Below are 18545 nucleotides of genomic sequence, written 5' to 3' on the forward strand. Positions count from 1 at the left end.
AGTAGCCTCAGTGTTACTCATGGCTAATAGCATGACTCTAAGCAGGACTCAAATTTTGTAGCTTTTTGGATTTTTTAAAACTATTTATTACCTGATTTTGATCTGCATTCTTTTTTTTTTTAATTTTTTTAATTTAATTTTTTTTTTTTTTTAACGTTTACTTATTTTTGAGACAGAGAGAGACAGAGCATGAACGGGGGAGGGGCAGAGAGAGAGGGAGACACAGAATTGGAAGCAGGCTCCAGGCTCTGAGCCATCAGCCCAGAGCCCGACGCGGGGCTCGAACTCATGGACCGTGAGATCGTGACCTGAGCTCAAGTTGGATGCTTAACCGACTGAGCCACCCAGGCGCCCCTGATCTGCATTCTTTTCAAATGTTGATAAGTTTATTGTTAAAAACACCAGCACAACACACATTTTTTATGGAAAGAAAGGATTCTTCCACACTTTGTGCTAATAAAATTCAAGACAGAATTAATTCTGTGCATGGGAAAAATGAAAAACTCACATACTGTTATATCTGGCCCACAAATGTGCAGTTCCATTTTTTTTATATAAGTAGATTCTATCTTATTTATAGACCCTATGTAAAAATGTGTTTGTCTTCTTAAAATATTACATATTTTAAAAACAAAATGTTCTATTTTTGTTATGAAAATTATATAAGTTTACTGTAGAAAAATCTTGGAAATACAGAAACAAAAATAACAAACTTAGTCACCTATATAGTCCCACTACTTGAAGTAAACCAGTATTAAGCTTCTGAGGTAGATGCTTCTGTTCTTTTGTATCCACATTACTTTTTACAGACTTGTTATACATAATGTTCTCTTCATGTAATATATTATGAACCAATAATGTTTTCTACAGCTGGAACATTCATATTCTTCTCACTCAGAATGTAAGCACAGATTTTTGTCATTCTTTTTCCCCCCTCTTTCCCTTTGCAGGTATTGTTATTCTTTTCAGCTTTAAAAATGGCTTTACTTCCTCATCCATTTATCAAAACAGTAATTTATATATTTGTACATCTGAGTTGCTAAAGTCATAGAAGTCTAGGTGTTACAAGGAGCATTTAAGAAATGAAATTACTCTTTTATCCAAAGAAAGATATAATTAAGTTCAGGTCAAGGTGGCATTTCAACTTTTTTTTTTTTTTTTTTTTTCAATGTTTATTCATTTCTGAGAGAGAGAGTGCCAGCAGGGGAGGGTCAGAGAGGCAGACACAGAATCCAAAGCAGGCTCCAGGCTCTAGGCTCTGAGTTATCAGCACAGACCCCAACATGGGGCTCGAACCCACAAACTATGAGATTATGACCTGAGCCAAAGTTGGACCCTTAGCCAGCTGAGCCATCCAGGTGTTCTGGCATTTCAGCTTTTAAGAGGAAATCTTAAGAATCTTTGTTGTTTTGGAGTCAGACAAACAGACTAAGATTCTTCCCTTGAAGCCATCGTGATTTTTTTCCTCAGATCCATGAAAAGTGCTGTTGACCTATAAAGTGTACTTTTTCCATATGTGGTTATGTTGACAGATTGAAAACTGCTTAAACACAATTCTACCGTGTGTAACTGAGGACATGACCAATAAACATCAGAGAGTAAGTTTAGTAGCTTTGAAAGAAAACTATTATTCTTTCTTTGAAAGAAAACTATTTTCAGGGACAGGTTTGTATAATATCAACAAATTGATATGAGCAACCTTATTTTTCTTCTTGGCCAGTCCTATGCCTGTTTCCTAAGTTACTAAGACCAATGATTAAGGTAGAAGGTGAGGATGGAGGGAAGTGGGGTATAATAACAAAGCAGTTACTGTTACACTGGAGTCAGAGGAAATCGGCACAGCCAAAAAGGCTTTATACAGTGTTGCTTTGAGGCAAGTGAGTGACCCCCCACTGATAAAAGGAGTGAGAGTGAAACTCACAGCAAGATTAAGCTGAAAGTAGAAGAGGGGAGTGGAGGGAGCGTTTGTTATAAACTAAATACTTTACACACTTATTTAGTCCTTTAGAGCATGACAGTAGTGACAAACTAAAATAGTTTTTCACTCCTGCTAGAAGAAATACTATAAATGAATACTGGCATATACTTGCAAAGAAATATAAAAAGATCTAAATTTCAAATTATCTTCATATCTTCAGGGGGGGTTCATTGGTGTATTTTGTTACTCAAGAGGGGTTCAAGCAATAGTTTCAAATGATGTAGTGTTCATAATAGCTAAAGAAAATGACTAAAAAGAGTATTTTAACAGCAGTATTAAAAAATACCCTAAAGAAAACTAATGCTGCCAACTCAACCATCATCTGTATAACTGTCTAATTTTTTTCCTATTTCCACATACATCTATTTGTAAACATTTCAATCATAATATAGTTTGCTTTTCACTTAATATATTTTAAACATTTTCCTTTGTTACTTTTATAAGGGTGTTGGGGAATAGATTTTGGGGGGTGGGATGGAAAATAGACTTAAAATCTGTAAATCAAATACTAAACTTATTTTGATGACACGGAGTGAATGGATACTTGTAAAATTGGAGTTGGGAGCCATTTTGTAAAACATCCAGGCAATAAACAAAAGGGCAGGAAATGACATTCTTCTTCCAGTTCTACTCCCTGTTTAGTCGGTTTATAGTTTGGTGGCTTTCTAGAGACTGGGAATGGATCTTGTTATAGCATGTGATAAAGTGTCATGAACAAATAAGATCCTGTCTGGTAATTAAAAAAAAAACAAACCCACAAATGTATTTTTATCTAAAATACTTGCAAATTCTTGTTTTACTTTTTTAACACATGATACGAGCAAATAAAACTGTTACATTACCACCGTAACTATTGTAAAGTTGTAAAGTGTCTGTCTCCAAAAAGGTCAATCAATAAATATTTTTAAATAAATGAATGAAATCCTCATTGAGGTTTTCTGTGTATGTAAAGTAAAGGTGATTACCTAATAGTTGAAAAAGATTTCCAGGTAGCCAAACTACCTCTAATGCTAATAGTACTTTGTGATATGCTAAGTGTATCCCATTACTAGAAATATTTAAGAAGATGTTTTATGGAAATCTTTCAGTGATTAGTGATATTAGGTATGAACATAGACTTATCAGTGATATTAGGTATGAACACAGACTCATGATAGGCTGTAGTTACACAAAACATCAATGAAAATAGTTGGTAAGCAAGTAGTCCTTTCTTTATATCATATCACCAGATCATCATTAAATCTGGAAATGTTTAAGGACACAGTTGTTTTAATTAGTGAGAGCATTATTTCCCTAAGTATGTTCCATGGACTGCTATCCTGTGAAATACTCTGAGGAAAAGGTTATTTGATCATACTCTCAGATTCTATATACTATAATCTTTCTCAGATATTTATAATATGTATTAATATATCAGAAGTGCTGAGAGGTTCAACTGTAAAGGAGCCTATTTAAACTTGATAATTTTGAATGTTCCTAATGTGTTTTGATGAAGGTTCCCCTTTTTTTCAGTTACATCTTTTATTATAAAAACCACTGTTGGATAATATCCAATAATATAAATATTAAACATAATATTGTTTTTATACCATTAAAAAAAAAACACACTGTTTCATGGAATGAATCTTCTATAGAACAGAACCCATTTTGTCCAACATGACCTAGAGACAAATAGTCTCAAGGGATATCTGTCTTGTCTGGTTCCTTAAACTCTGCATGGTCCAGAGCTTCTCTAGACTAGGAACAACCATAGTCTTAGAACCAAACCACCTGAATTCCAAATTCTCTCACTCCTTATCTCTACCTCTTTTCTCTGTGAGAGCACAACACCCTATAGCTCTACTGAGTCTTCCTTATACTCCTGTCCTGACTTATATACCTATCCAAAGAGATGGGACTTATTTACCCTGGCAACATTTTTTTTTTTAATTTATTTTTTAAAATTTACATCCAAGTTAGTTAGCATATAGTGCAACAATGATTTCAGGAGTAGATTCCTTAATGCCCCTTACCCATTTAGCCCATCCCCCCTCCCATAACCCCTCTAGTAACAAGCCCTCTGTTCTCCATATTTAAGAATCTCTTATGTTTTGTCCCCCTCCCTGTTTTTATATTATTTTTGCTTCCCTTTTGTTCATCTGTTTTGTATCTTAAAGTCCTCATATGACTGAAGTCATATGATATTTGTCTTTCCCTAACTGACTAATTTCGCTTAGCATAATACCCTCTAGTTCCATCTACGTAGTTGCAAGTGGCAAGATTTCATTCTCTTTGATTGCCCAGTAATCCTCCTTTGTATATATATACCACATCTTTTTTTTTTTAATTTAACAATAGGTCAGTTTATTAATTGGTGGCATATCGACATAATGGCACACAACAGGAAAGGCAGTGTAATATACTAGAGGATGGGCTTTCTTTTTTTTTTTTTAATTTTTTAAATTTATATCCAAATTAGTTAGCATATAGTTCAACAATGATTTCAGGAGCAGGTCCCTTAATGCTCCTTACCTGTTTAGCCCAACCCCCTCACACAACCCCTCTAGTAACCCTCTGTTTGCTCTCTATACTTAAGAGTCTTATGTTTTTGTCCCCTCCCTGTTTTTATATAATTTTTGCTTCCCTTCCCTTATGTTCATCTGTTTTGTCTCTTAAAGTCCTCACTTGAGTGAAGTCATATTTGTCTATGACTAATTTCACTTAGCATAATACCCTCTAGTTCCATCCACATAGTTGCAAATGGCAAAATTTCATTCTTTTTGATTGCCGAGTAATACTCCATTGTATATATATGCCACATCTTCTGTATCCATTCATCTGTCGAGGGACATTTGGGCTCTTTCCATACTTTGGCTATTGTTGATAGTGCTGCTATAAACATGGGGTGCATGTATCCTTCTGAAACAGCACACCTGTATCCCTTGGATAAATGCCTAGTAGTGCAGTTGCTGGGTTGTAGGGTAGTTCTATTTTTAGTTTTTTGAGGAACCTCCATACTGTTTTCCAGAGTGGCTGCACCAGCTTGCACTGCCACCAACAGTGCAAAAGAGATCCTCTTTGTCCGCATCCTTGCCAACATCTGTTGTTGCCTGAGTTGTTGATCTTAGTCATTCTGACAGGTGTAAGGTGGTATCTCATTGTGGTTTTGATTTGTATTTCCCTGATGATGAGTGATGTTGAGCATTTTTTCATGTGTTGGTTGGCCATCTGGTTGTCTTCTTTGGAGAAGTGTCTATTCATGTCCTTTGCCCATTTCTTCACTGGATTATTTGTTTTTTGGGTGTTGAGTTTGATAAGTTCTTTGTAGATTTTGGATACTAACCTTTTATCTGACAGGTCATTTGCAAATATCTTCTCCCATTCTGTCAGTTGCCTTTTAGTTTTGCTGATTGTTTCCTTTGCTGTGCAGAAAGAAGCTTTTTATTTTGATGAGATCCCAGTAGTTCATTTTTGCTTTTGTTTCTCTTGGTTCTGGAGACGTGTTGAGTAAGAAGTTGCTGCGGGCAAGATCAAAGAGGTTTTTGCCTGCTTTCTCCTCGAGGATTTTGATGGCTTCCTGTCTTCCATTGAGGTCTTTCATCCATTTTGAGTTTATTTTTGTGTATGGTATAAGAAAGTGGTCCAGGTTCATTCTTCTGCATGTCGCTGTCCAGTTTTCCCAGCACCTCTTGCTGAAGAGGCTGTCTTTATTCCATTGGATATTGTTTCCTGCTTTGTCAAAGATTAGTTGGCCATACGTTTGTGGGTCCATTTCTGGATTCTCTATTCTGTTCCATTGATCTGAGTGTCTGTTCTTGTGCCAGTACCATACTGTCTTGATGATTACAGCTTTGTAATACAGCTTGAAGTCCGGGATTGTGATGCCTCCTGCTTTGGTTTCCTTTTTCAAGATTGCTTTGGCTATTTGGGGTCTTTTCTGGTTCCATATAAATTTTAGGATCATTTGTTCTAGCTCTGTGAAGAATGCTGGTGTTATTTTGATAGGAATTGCACTGAACGTGCAGATTGCTTTGGGCAGTATTGACATTTTAACAATACTTGTTCTTTCTATCCAGGAGCATGGAATCTTCTTCCTTTTTTTGCGTGTCTTCTTCAATTTCTTTCATAAGCTTTCTTTGGTTTTCAGTGTATAGATTTTTCACCTCTTTGGTTAGATTTATTCCTATGTATTTCGACAACAGTTTTTTATTGAACACTTAATGCATGCCAGGTCTTAAGCTAGGCACTGGGGATAGAGCAGTGAACAAAACAGACATGACATTATAAATGTGTTCTCTCTCCTCTGTGCTCCAACCCAGGAGAGAGAACCCTAAAGTTTCACATCCCAATGCTTAGCCTTCTAGCACTCAGAGCTCTCTAGGTCCTGGGTGTGGAAGCAGCTCAAGGATCCTTTAAGTTAGTCGCTGAAAGGAACTTAGGAAGGAGCTTGTACATGATCACATGACAACATGGAAGCTTCAGTTATAGGCTGTAGTGGGGGAAGAAGCACAAGGAACTGTTGAAGGTAAACCATTATTTGTGTATTTTTTAGCGTATGAGCAAGAGAAGAATCTAGGTGTCTTATCAAGGAAAACTGTCAACATTGATGCTAAATAGAAATAATAATAGAACTTTCAGAGTGAGATGAAACAGTATTAAGAACTGGTTTGACTAGGTTAAGGAGAAATATTTATTGTAGCCATTTGTGTGAATTGTTGCTTAATTATACGGCAGCACTAGGTGTGTTCAACTTTCATGATATGTTGCTTGGGTTACAAGGTCTTCAGCTAATAGAGAATTGATTTTTAGAGGTTACAAAGACCTTGTAGAGATTATATGGCATAGCCTGCTCACAATTTTAATTTTTTTTTTTTTTACACTTTTTTTGAGATACAGAGTGAGACAGACCACAAGCAGGGTAGGGGCAGAGAGAGAAGGAGACACAGAATCTGAAGCAGCCTCCAGGCTCCGAGCAAGTGTTCAGCACAGAGCCCGATGCAGGGCTTGAACCCACAAACCGTGAGATTATGACCTGAGCCGAGGTTGGTCACTTAACCTACTCAGCCACCCAGGCGCCCCAGCCTGCTCACAATTTTCGATTTTAGAGGGAGAAGCCTAGGGCTTCTGGAACTAGTAACATTATTGGGCTTTCACTTTGGATTTTTCTCCTATCCTTCTGAAATGTGCTTAAGTATGCTGCTATTGTATTCATAGGATTTTATTAAGCTTTCAAAGAGGTGTAGCTTTAGAAGGAATTGGGAAATTTAAAAAAATTTTTTCTTGATACAGAACTTTTGAGGTAGATGCAAATGTGTTTTGAATGTTAAATTTACTTAGATTTAAAAATACATATCTTCAAGCAAAGTTGCCATGACAACCTTTCTTCATGTGTGTATAAATTTTATGTCTGTCTCTGAGGTTTTCATCTTTTCCAGTATAGGGTCTAATCACAAGAATCACTGTGGAGTATTTCTGTCTGCATGGTGCCCTGTGGGAATTATGTAATTTTGGAAAAGGCAAATCAAGCAATAGGGCAGTACTGTAGCACAGCATTCCCATCAAGATAAATGTCATCTTGTTCTCTCCATGATCAGAAATTGATCTGGTTTCAAACCCAAGGTGCAATTTTGGGTTGAAGTAGAACAATGAGTCTGTTACGATTTTCTGTTTTTTCTACAAGATTTATAGGAGGGCCTGAGAAGTTGGGAGATTCTGGACCAAATCTCTTAGTTAACCCCCAGACTGATCCAGTCTCCCTGGGATCATCTAAATCTAAACCACAGTTGATATCATAGGTCAACTCAGAACCAGAAGAGACTTCTCTACAGTGGCCAGGCATGTGTATGCACAGAGACACCTCAGAAGTTCCTTCTGGCCTGAACTCCAATCCAGCACTGCTAGACAGATACCATTATTAGACCTCCTTTTACCCCACTTCATATATCCTTGTCTGTCAAGCTCAATTTTGGACATTAGGGGCCAGGAGAAGAATAGTAAGATTTGGGGGACCCGAAGTTTAGGAGGAAGGAATTCTCACCCTTAATTCTGAAAATGTGGATTTATTAAGCAGTGGAAGAAGGGGGTAGTTTTTGTAACAACAACTATGACTTTTACTTAACTTAATTTTAACATAGATACCTGAAATTTTGAGATACTTGCTAAAGAGCTATGTGTTTTGTATTGTAGTTTCTCTGTGGTGCAGTTTTTAAAAATTAATGTTTATAGTAATTTAAGAATCCCTGAAGACAGCTAATTAACTAAATTGAGGTCAGAAGTATGATCTATTAATTTTTTAGCTTTGATTCACTTTAGTCTTAATAGGTTTGGTAATACTATGGTACCTTTAAGAGAATCCATAGAAATTTTCTAATCCAATCCCCATATAGAAGGGGGAAATTTAAATTGAAGGGTTATTTTATATGGGAATATGCTCAGGCTTACACTTTAAAAAAAAAAAAAACATGTTTAGATTTCCTTTTTTATTTCATCTTATTCTCTCAAGGAAGAATTATTTTTAAAAAAGGAAAAAGCCCCTAAGCAAAAAGAACTGGCTAAATTAGTGTACTATGTATTGATAACTGAGAGAAACAGGATAATAGTGTCCTAAAAACAAACAACACTTGAAAAGAGATGTCCCACAGTCCATTCTATGATGTCTATAAAGATTTTTTAGTTTGATTGTGGGAGGCATAATTAGGCCTGACTACAAAATTTGTGGGACCCAGTGCAAAATGAAAATACGAGGCCTTGGCTGGGGACAAAGTCAGTCTCCCCTCCTATGGACTTGCTCTTTGAAACTATGGTGGATGAGTGACCCCTAAGGGATCACCTAAGGGATTGAACTCTGCACCAGGATGCATTACTTACCTGGATCAGGGGTAGGCAAGACAGTCCTGATCAGTGAACATGCTGTAGTGTGTGGCTAGCCCAGGGCAGGAATGACTACTTCTTTGCCCTGCTTCAAGATGCTCCAAACAAACTGCTTGTGGGACCCCAGACCTCCCCATGGGGGGGTGCACCCCAGGCCCCCACTGGAGGATGACCATGGCAAAAAGTGGGCCTCCCTCACCAACTCCCCTGCTAATGTAATCCTATTGCTGCCCTGAGCAAAAGATGGCACTGCTCACCAGCAAGGGTAGGGAGACAAAGGTCAGGTGGGGCCGAGGACACCAGGCAGCAGGGAGCTGGTCACTGAGAACCTGTCAGGGAGACAAGAAAGTAGTCTCCAAGCCCCCAAGGCATGCTACATGATCCCAAGGGACTCCACTTACAAAACACATATTGAAAAGTAAAATTTTGAAGAATTTCATGACAGTGCCCTCAAAGTATTATACTCCAAGCATATGGCCCTCTGAACAGTGGGATTCTGTGGGACTGCACTGTTTGCAACCCATGAAGCCAGCCCTGGACACATCTGACCTTAACACGGCATGGTGCCGTGACTCAGTGATTTTTGAGAGCTATGCGTTCTGATTGTATGCTAGTTGTCCTTGCAAATACCCATTAATGTTTTATTTATTATTTATCATTGAGTGGTTTAAAATTCTGTTTTAAAATTATATACACAACAGGCAATAAATAGATGCCAAACTTTAAAAAAGGCAATTTCGTAGTACACATATATATTAAAGTTGCAAAAGTGTTCTAATACAGTAAAAATCTCATCTTGAACCTCCGTTTCACTGATGGAACTTTTAATTTTCCTGTATTTTAATCACTATTGCCAAAGGTTTTTCAGCTTAAAGGTAAAATGGAAATTTTCTGTGAAATTGCATAAAATCCTAGGAAATATTTCAGTGATATGAGTCATTTACTTATTCATAGGGGTAGACATTTAGATAATAGAAGTAGCTAACAGAAATCTGTGAGAAATATATTGTTAATTCCTGTGGAGGAGGAAGGAAGAAATCCTGCTGATGTATTTTTAAGTGTAGTTAAATTCAGTGTTCCCTGCCATTTCAAAATATCAAAATTATTCTGTTCTGCGCCTTTCTTTCCAAGAGGCTACATAAAATTACTTTGACAAAATATGAATAATTTTTCTTGCTGTTAACCTCTTTTACATTCCATTTCATGAACATAGCAATCAGTGGTCAAGAATATCCTTATTTTGGGGGCACCTGGGTGGCTCAGTTGGTTAAGCATCCGACTTCAAGTCAGGTCATGATCTAATGGCTCATGGGTTACAGTTCCAGGTCAGGCGCTGTGCTGACAGCTTGGAGCCTGGAGCCTGCTGTGGATTCCGTGTCTCCCTCTCTCTCTCTGCCCCTACCCCACTCATGCTCTGCCTCTCTCTCTCTCAAAAATAAATAAAAACTAAAAAATTTTTCAAAAAGGGAATATCCTTATTCTTATCAACCTTGCATTGCATAAGTAAGACTTACTAATGCACTGTGGTATTTAATTAGCAATTTTGTCAAAGTATAACCTCTTTATTTACATTACTGACACTGACAAGAAACAGATTGTTTTAATTTTTTTTTTTAATGTTTATTTATTTTTGAGACAGAGAGAGACAGAGCATGAACGGGGGAGGGTCAGAGAGAGGGAGACACAGAAGCTGAAACAGGCTCCAGGCTCCGAGCTGTCAGCACAGAGCCCGACGCGGGGCTCGAACTCACAGACCGTGAGATCATGACCTGGGTGGAAGTCAACCGCTTAACCGACTGAGCCACCCAGGCGCCCCGAAACAGATTGTCTTAATAAAGTGTTGGAAATCATACATACTGTAGATCAGTTAATATTCAGCAAAGAGGTTCTAATGGTATTAAGGCATAATCAACTGGTACGTTTAAAACTGTTAGCAACTCATGTTATTAAATGAAGGTCAGTACTGTATAGTTTTCAGTAATAAAAACCCAGTTAGTACATTTTGAGGCTTGAAGTTTTATGAAATCTTTAACATAATTTAAACAAAAATGTGAACAAAAGTAAGTAATTTTAGAAATCAATTTTTGTGAACTGACTTGTAAGCTGCTGTGAAAAAACTATTACCTGTTTTATGTTTTAGCTCTGAAATTCAGTGTTTTTTGCAGGGCAGGATACATAAAGCCTATTTTAGTAAGGACTAAAGAACAGACGAATTTTTATTCTTTAAAAACATATACCTTTTCAAGATAAACTGTCTACCCCATGGTTTTACCTATACACAGAGATATATTACCATGAATAAATTTGAGGCTTATATTGTCCACTTTCACAGTTTAATGGAAAAAGTTATTTTCTCCTTAACTATAGAGAACAAAATGATGGTTACCAGAGGGGAGGTGGATGGGTGAAATAAGCGATGGGGATTAAGGAATGCACTTCTGATGAACACCTGGTGATTAAAATAAAAACTTAAAAAATATTTTTTCTCTTTTTATATTTCACAAGGAAAGGAGCTATTTTGTTGTCTCTGAAAGAAAACTGTTATATATTACTAAGTATTTAAGTAAAATCCCTCCAGGTTGTATTCTGGTATATGATATTCCTTGTCTTTATTAGAATAATTTCTTCTTAAAAATATTTTTCACTGGAATTGGATAGTATGAGAGGATTATTACTGATTTTGTTTGGTGCACTAAGGATATTATGATTACATAGCAAAATGTCCTTATTTTTTAGAGATATATACTAAAATAAAGGAGGGGTTAAATGTCATGTTATATATGCTTAACATTCTTCAATGTCATGTTATACTTAAAATTCTTTAGTAAAGAATACTATGAGAAAATAAGGTAAAATAGAAGCTATTGTTATATCTAATTAATGGGTATTTTGTATTCATTATACCATTCTCCATACTGTATATTTATAATTTCCATAATAAGGAAACAAAAAATATGAATTTTAATAAAAATGAAACAAAGAATGTGTGAGATTCATGGGCAACATAGCTACTGACTTTCTGAAAATGAGTTGTCTTTTTGTTTTGTTTTGTTTTTTTACAAACTAATTTCAGATGATTAGTATTTCTTTCAATAATTTTAAAATTATATAATAAAATGTATACTCATACAAAATACTATAGTACATTTTTAGCCATTAAATATCCCTGAAATTGAGACCAAAGTTCATATTACTAAAACTAAAAGTTTATATCAATCACTACCACAGGGTTCAGATGAAAAGCTTTCCTAAAAATGTAAAGCTTAGGGGCACCTGGCTGGCTCAGTTGGTGGAACATGCGACTCTTGATCTCTAGGATGTAAGTTTAAGCCCCCTGTTGGGCATAGAGTCAGCTTAGAAAAAAATGTGAAGCTTAGATTCCAGTCATTTATCTTTTGACTGTATATACAGAACATTTTTTTCAAAGGTTTAAAATGCCCAAGTTATATGCACTTGGTATTAAAATTTCCTGATAGTCTTAAATGTAATTAAAACCCCAAAATGCATATAAATACTATGAACATATTAATCACCAATAATTCTTTTTCTTGTTTGGGGGTAAGGATGGGAACTCAATTAATCATGTAATTGTTTAAATAAACTCTGCTTGCAGAAAAAGCATTTGACAAAGTACAATATCCACTCATGATAAAAATCCTCAACAAAGTAGGTTTAGACGGAACATACCTCAGTATAATAAAGGCCATATGCGAAAAGCCCACAGCTAATATCATCCTCAATCGGGAAAAAGTGAGAGCTTTTCCCCTAAGGTCAGGGACAAGGCAAGTATGTCCACTCTCACTTTTATTCAATATAGTAATGGAAGTCCTAGCCCCAACAATCAGACAACAAAAAGAAATAAAAGGCATCAAACTGGCAAGAAGAAGTAAAACTTTTGTTCCTTGCAGATGACATGATACTATACATAGGAAACCCTAAACTCCACCAAAAAACTACTAAAACCGATAAATGAATTCAGTCAAGTTGTAGGATACATCAACATACAGAAATCTGTTGCATTTCTATATAACAATAATCAAACAGCAGAAAGAGAAATTAAGAAAACTCCCATTTACAATTGCACGTAAAACAATAAGATACCTAGGAATAAACCTAACCGAAGAGGTGAAAGGCCTATACTCTGAAAACTATAAAACACTGATGAAAGAAACTGAAGATAAAACAAAGAAATGGAAAGACATTCCATGCTCATAGATTGGAAAAACAAATATTGTTAAAATGTCTGTATTACTCAAAGCAATCTACACATTTAATACAATCCTTATGTAAACACCAACAGCATTTTTCATAGAGCTAGAACAAACAATCCTAGAACTTATACGGAAGCACAAAAGACTCTGAATAGCCAAAGCAACCTTGAAAAAGAGGAGCAAAACTAGAGGCATCACAATTCTGGACTTGAAGTTATATCACAAAGCGGTAGTAATCAAAACAGTATGGTACTGGCATAAAAATAGACACATAGATCAGTGGAACAGAATAGAAAACGCAGAAATGAGCCCATAATAATCTTTGACAAAACAGGAAAGAATATCAAATGGGAAAAAGAATGTCTCCTCAGCAAATGGTGCTGGGAAAACCTGACAGCAACTTGGAAAACAATGAAACTGGACTACTTTCTTACACTCTACACAAAAACAAATTTTAAATGGATTAAAGACCTAAATGTGAGACCTGAAACCATAAAAGTCCTAGAAGAGAACACAGGCAGTTACTTCTTTAACGTTGGCTGTAGCAACTTCTTTCTAGATATGTCTCCTGAGGCAAGGAAAACAAAAGCAAAAATAAACTATTGGGACTACATCAGAATAAAAGCCTTCTGCACAGTGAAGGAAACAATCAACAAACTGAAAAGGCACCTATAGAATGGGGGGCGCCTGGGTGGGTCAGTCAGTTAAGCGTCCGACTCTTGTTTTTGGCTCAGGTTATGATCTCACAACTTTGTGGGTTCAAGCCCTGCTTGAGATTCTCTTCTTCCTCTCTCTCTGCCCCTCCCCGACTTGTGCTGTCTCTGTCTCTCTCAAAATAAATAAACTTAAAAAATAAAAGGCAACCTATGGAATGGGAGATTTGCCAATGACATGTGATAAAGGGTTAGTATCCAAAATACATAAAGAACTTATACAACTCAAAAAAACAAGTACAAGTAATTCAATTATAAAAGGGCAGAAGGCATGAATAGACATTTTTCAAAAAAGACATCCAGATGGCTAATAGCCACATGAAAAGATGTTCACCATCACTTATTATCAGGAAAATGCAAAACCAAACTATAATGATCACCTCATACTTGGCAGAATGGCTAAAATCAACACCACAAAAAACAGGTGTCGGCAATGATGGGGAGAAAGGAGAATCTTCTTGCAGTGGTGGTGGGAATGCAAACTGGTGCAGTCACTCTGGAAAACAGTATGGAGTGTCCTCAGAAAGTTAAAAAGAGAACCACCCTACGATCCAGCAATCACACTACTGGGTATTTACCCCCCAAAATACAAAAACACTAATTTAAACGTATACATGTACCCCAATATTTATAGCAGCATTATCTACAATTGTCAAATTATGGAAACAGCCCAAGTGTCCATCAGTTGATGAATGGATAAAGAAGATGTGGTGTATAGATATAGATACATATACATATACACGTATATAATGGAATATTCGCCATAAAAAATGAAATCTTGCCTTTCGCAATGACATGGATAGAGCATGAGAGTATTATGCTAAATTAACTAAGTCAGAGAAAGACAAATACCACATTAAATTCCACTCATATGTGGAATTTAAGACACAAAACAAGCAAAGGGAAAAGAGAGAGACAGAGGCTAGCCAAGAAACAGACTCTTAACTACAGATGATGGGGATTAAAGAGTGCACTTGTTGTGATGAGCACCGGGTGATGTATGGAAGTGTTGATTACTATATTGTGGACCTGAAACTAATATTTCACTGCAAGCAAACTGGAATTTAAATAAAAACCTAAAAAAACCCTCTGTTTTCATTTCTCCTATGTACTGTGTAATATCTCTAACAGGAAACATAATTGCACAAAAAGGAATTCTTCTACATTTCATTGAAATATATATATATATTCCTTCACTGAAATATGTTATTACATATATAAAATATGTATACATATATATCCAACTTGGTATTGCCTGAAAAAATCATATGGCAGCCAGAAAACTAGTTTTGAGTTTCTCAAGGTAAAAAAGGAAAACATCATGGGGCACCTGGGTGGCTCAGTTGGTTATGCATCCGAGTTCAGCTCAGGTCATGATCTCACAGTTTGTGGGTTTCAGCCCTGCGTCTGGCTCTGTGCTGACAGCTCGGAGTCTAGAGTCTGCTTCAGATTCTGTATCTCCCTCTCTCTCTTCTCTCCCCCCATTCGTGCTCTCTCTCAAAAATAAACATTAAAAAAAAAAAAAGGAAAACATCACAAAAGTATCTTCATGAAGAAGGAAGACATTCTTATTTAATAGTTTCCAAGCATTTAATGTAAAAAGAGGAAAATGGACAATTATTACAGGAAATACTTTGTGCAGATAGGAAAGAGCTGGTTTTATTCTTTAGATGCCATAGATGCTACTCTTTAATAGATTTTAAAAATTTATGAGAAAATCCATTTACACTAAGTACTGATTGACATTCTTAATAATATTAAGGATATTAAAGCTGATAGGTTGATGCCATTTAAAAGAGAGAGGGGTGCGTTGGTGGCTCAGTCGGTTGGGTGTCTGACTCTTGATTTCTGCTCCAGTCATGATCTTGAGGTTTCATGAGTTCCAGCCCCATTTCAGGCTCTGAGCTGGCAGCACGGAGTCTGCTTGGGATTCTCATTCTCCCTCTGTTTTCTGCCCCTCCCCCACTTGCACTGTTAGTTCTCTCTCAAAATAAATAAATAAACTTAAAAAAAAGAAAATTTCAGGGCAAAGAGTTAATAATGAAAACAATGGTTATGGTTAATTAGCATGTCAGTGGTGTGCAGAAAGAATCTGAGTGGAAAGTCTGGAGTGAATGGGTATGTCTCATAGATGTTGTAAGATGAGCAATGTAAACAGTTCAGTTAAACAACATTTATTTCTCTAATTTCTTAAGAAATCAACAAATCCTTAATTTCTTCACTTAAGGATACAGTTACTAGAATGATATACATCAGAGGAATTCCACGTAGTATGTCTTTATTCCAGCAGAGGAATTTGACATTTTTTCACCAGTCTTATGACTACAATGATGAAATATTGAATAATTGTGAATCCCTTCAGGTCCATTTAGAACTGGCCAAATTTAAGGTACAGTCGTTCCCCCTATCCACAGTTTCACTTTCTGTGGTTTCAGTTACCAGACATCAACTGCAGTCGGGAAGGAGATGCCTATTGCTACATTGCAATGCCTACCTCATTCACTTCACTTCATCTCATCAGATAGGCATCATCTCACATCATCTTAAGGTTGAGTACAGTATAACAAAATATTTTGAGAGAGACATAGCACATTCATATACCTTTTATTACAGTACAATTGTTCTATTGTTACTTGTTATTAATCTCTTACTGTGCCTAATTTATAAATTAAACTTTATCCTAGGTATGTCTGTATAGGAGAAAATAGTATATGTAGGGCTCAGTACTATTCAAGGTTTTAGGCATCCACTGGGGGTCTTGGAAAGCATTCCCTATGGTAACAGGGGACTACTGTATACTAACAGTAGTCTGAACAACTAAGTGAGGTTTATAAGGGTAAACCATCAGGCTCCTCTTTTTTGCCTTGATTTGTTCAACATGAGGCTATGATGAACCCGAAAGTCTTGCTTATCAGATCTGTAGATGATGTAAAGCAAGATTATTTATTTCCAGAGACGGTAATGAGGATTAAAGTTTTGGCCAAAGCCAAGTTATAATTTATTGGTTATAGAGAACTGCAATTTGGGGCACCTGGGGGGCTCAATCTGTTAAGTGTCCAACTCTTATACCAGCTCTGGTCCTGATCTCAGAGTCCTGTGTTTAAGTCCTGTGTTGAGTTCCTGTGCTGGTGTGAAGCTTATGAAAGAGAGAGAGAGAGAGAGAGAGAGAGAGAAAGAGAAAAAGAAAGAAGGAAGAAAGAAGGAAGAAAGAAAGAAAGAAAGAAAGAAGAAAGAAAGGGAAAGAGAGAGAAAGGAAGAAGGAAGGAAGGATTGCAATTCGATTTTTAAAAGAATCAACTGTACTTGGTATGAGTGGATTAATACGTAAAAAATCCAGGAATATTTAATGCTTACTTTGAATCAGTGGGGTGCCTGGATGGCTCAGTAGATTAAGCATCTGACTCCTGATTTCAGCTCAGGTCATATCTCAGGGTTCGTGAGTTTGAGCCCTGCATCAGGCTCTGTGCTGACAGTGCAGAGACTGCTTGAGATCCTTTCTCTCTGCCCCTTCCCTACACTCTCTCTCTCTCACTCCTAAAATAAATAAACATTTTTTAAAAAACGTTGGGGCACCTGGGTGTCTCAGTGAGTTCAGAGTCCGAGTTCGACTTGGGTCATGATCTTGTAGTTCATGAGTTCGAGCCCCACATTGGGCTAGCTGCTGTCAGCACAGAGCCTGCTTCAGATCCTCTGCCCCCCTCTCTCTCTGCCCCTCCCCTGCTTTCTCTCTCTCTCCTCTCTTAAAAATAATAAACGTTAAAAAAAATCTATACTGCTTACTTTTAATCAAGCTGATGATAAAATTGCTTTAAAAATGTTACCTTGGGGGGCGCCTAGGCAGCTCAGTCGATTAAACATCCAACTTCAGCTCAGATCATGATCTCACAGTTCGTGGGTTCAAGCCCCAAGTCAGGCTCTATGCTGACAGCATGGAGCCTGGAGCCTGCTTCAGATTCTGTGTCTCCCTCTCTCTCTGCCCCTCCCCTGCTCACTCTCTGTCACTCTCTCTCTCAAAAATAAAAAAATGGGGGTGCCTGGGTGGCTCAGTTGGTTAAGCATCTGACTTCGGCTCAGGTCACGATCTCACGGTTTGTGAGTTCGAGCCCCAAGTCGGGCTCTGTGCTGACAGTGCAGAGCCTGGAGCCTGCTTCTAGTCCTGTAATCTCCCTCTGCCCCTCCCCCACTCACATTCTATCTCTCTTTCAAAAATAAACATTAAAAAATAAAAATAAAATATAAAAATATTAAAAAAAATTAAAAAATTTTAAAAATGTAAGCTTGGGCAGTATTAATAAAAATATTTGCTCTAATTTTGGGAGATAATAGTTTCACTGGACTCTTAGAAAAGTAATCCATGTTTATTTTAGGAAAAGGATGAACAAAATCAAAAATTCTTATAATCCCACCACTCAGATAATATATATACACACGATACATATATTTTTATAGAACTTCTAGTTGTCTTCCTTTTTGCTTAAATTATCATGGTGGCAGCTGATATCTATCTAAATACTTGGATCCTTAGATTCTGCTGAGTGGTTTTTAAGTTTTTATTTTAATCCCAGTTAGTTAACACAGTGTTATCTTAGTTTTAGGTGTATAATACAGTGATTCAACAGTTCCATATATCAACTGGTGCTTATCAGGACAAGTGCACTCCTTATTCCCCATCATCTATTTAATCTGTCCCCTCACCCACCACCCTTCTGGTAACGATGAGTTTGTTCCCTATAATTTAAAGACTCTGTTTCTTGGTTTGTATTTTTTTTCCCCTTGGCTTATTTATTTCTTAAA

This window comes from Panthera tigris, chromosome C1 (genome assembly GCF_018350195.1).
Source record: "Panthera tigris isolate Pti1 chromosome C1, P.tigris_Pti1_mat1.1, whole genome shotgun sequence".
In the NCBI taxonomy this organism is placed as follows: Eukaryota; Metazoa; Chordata; class Mammalia; order Carnivora; family Felidae; genus Panthera; species Panthera tigris.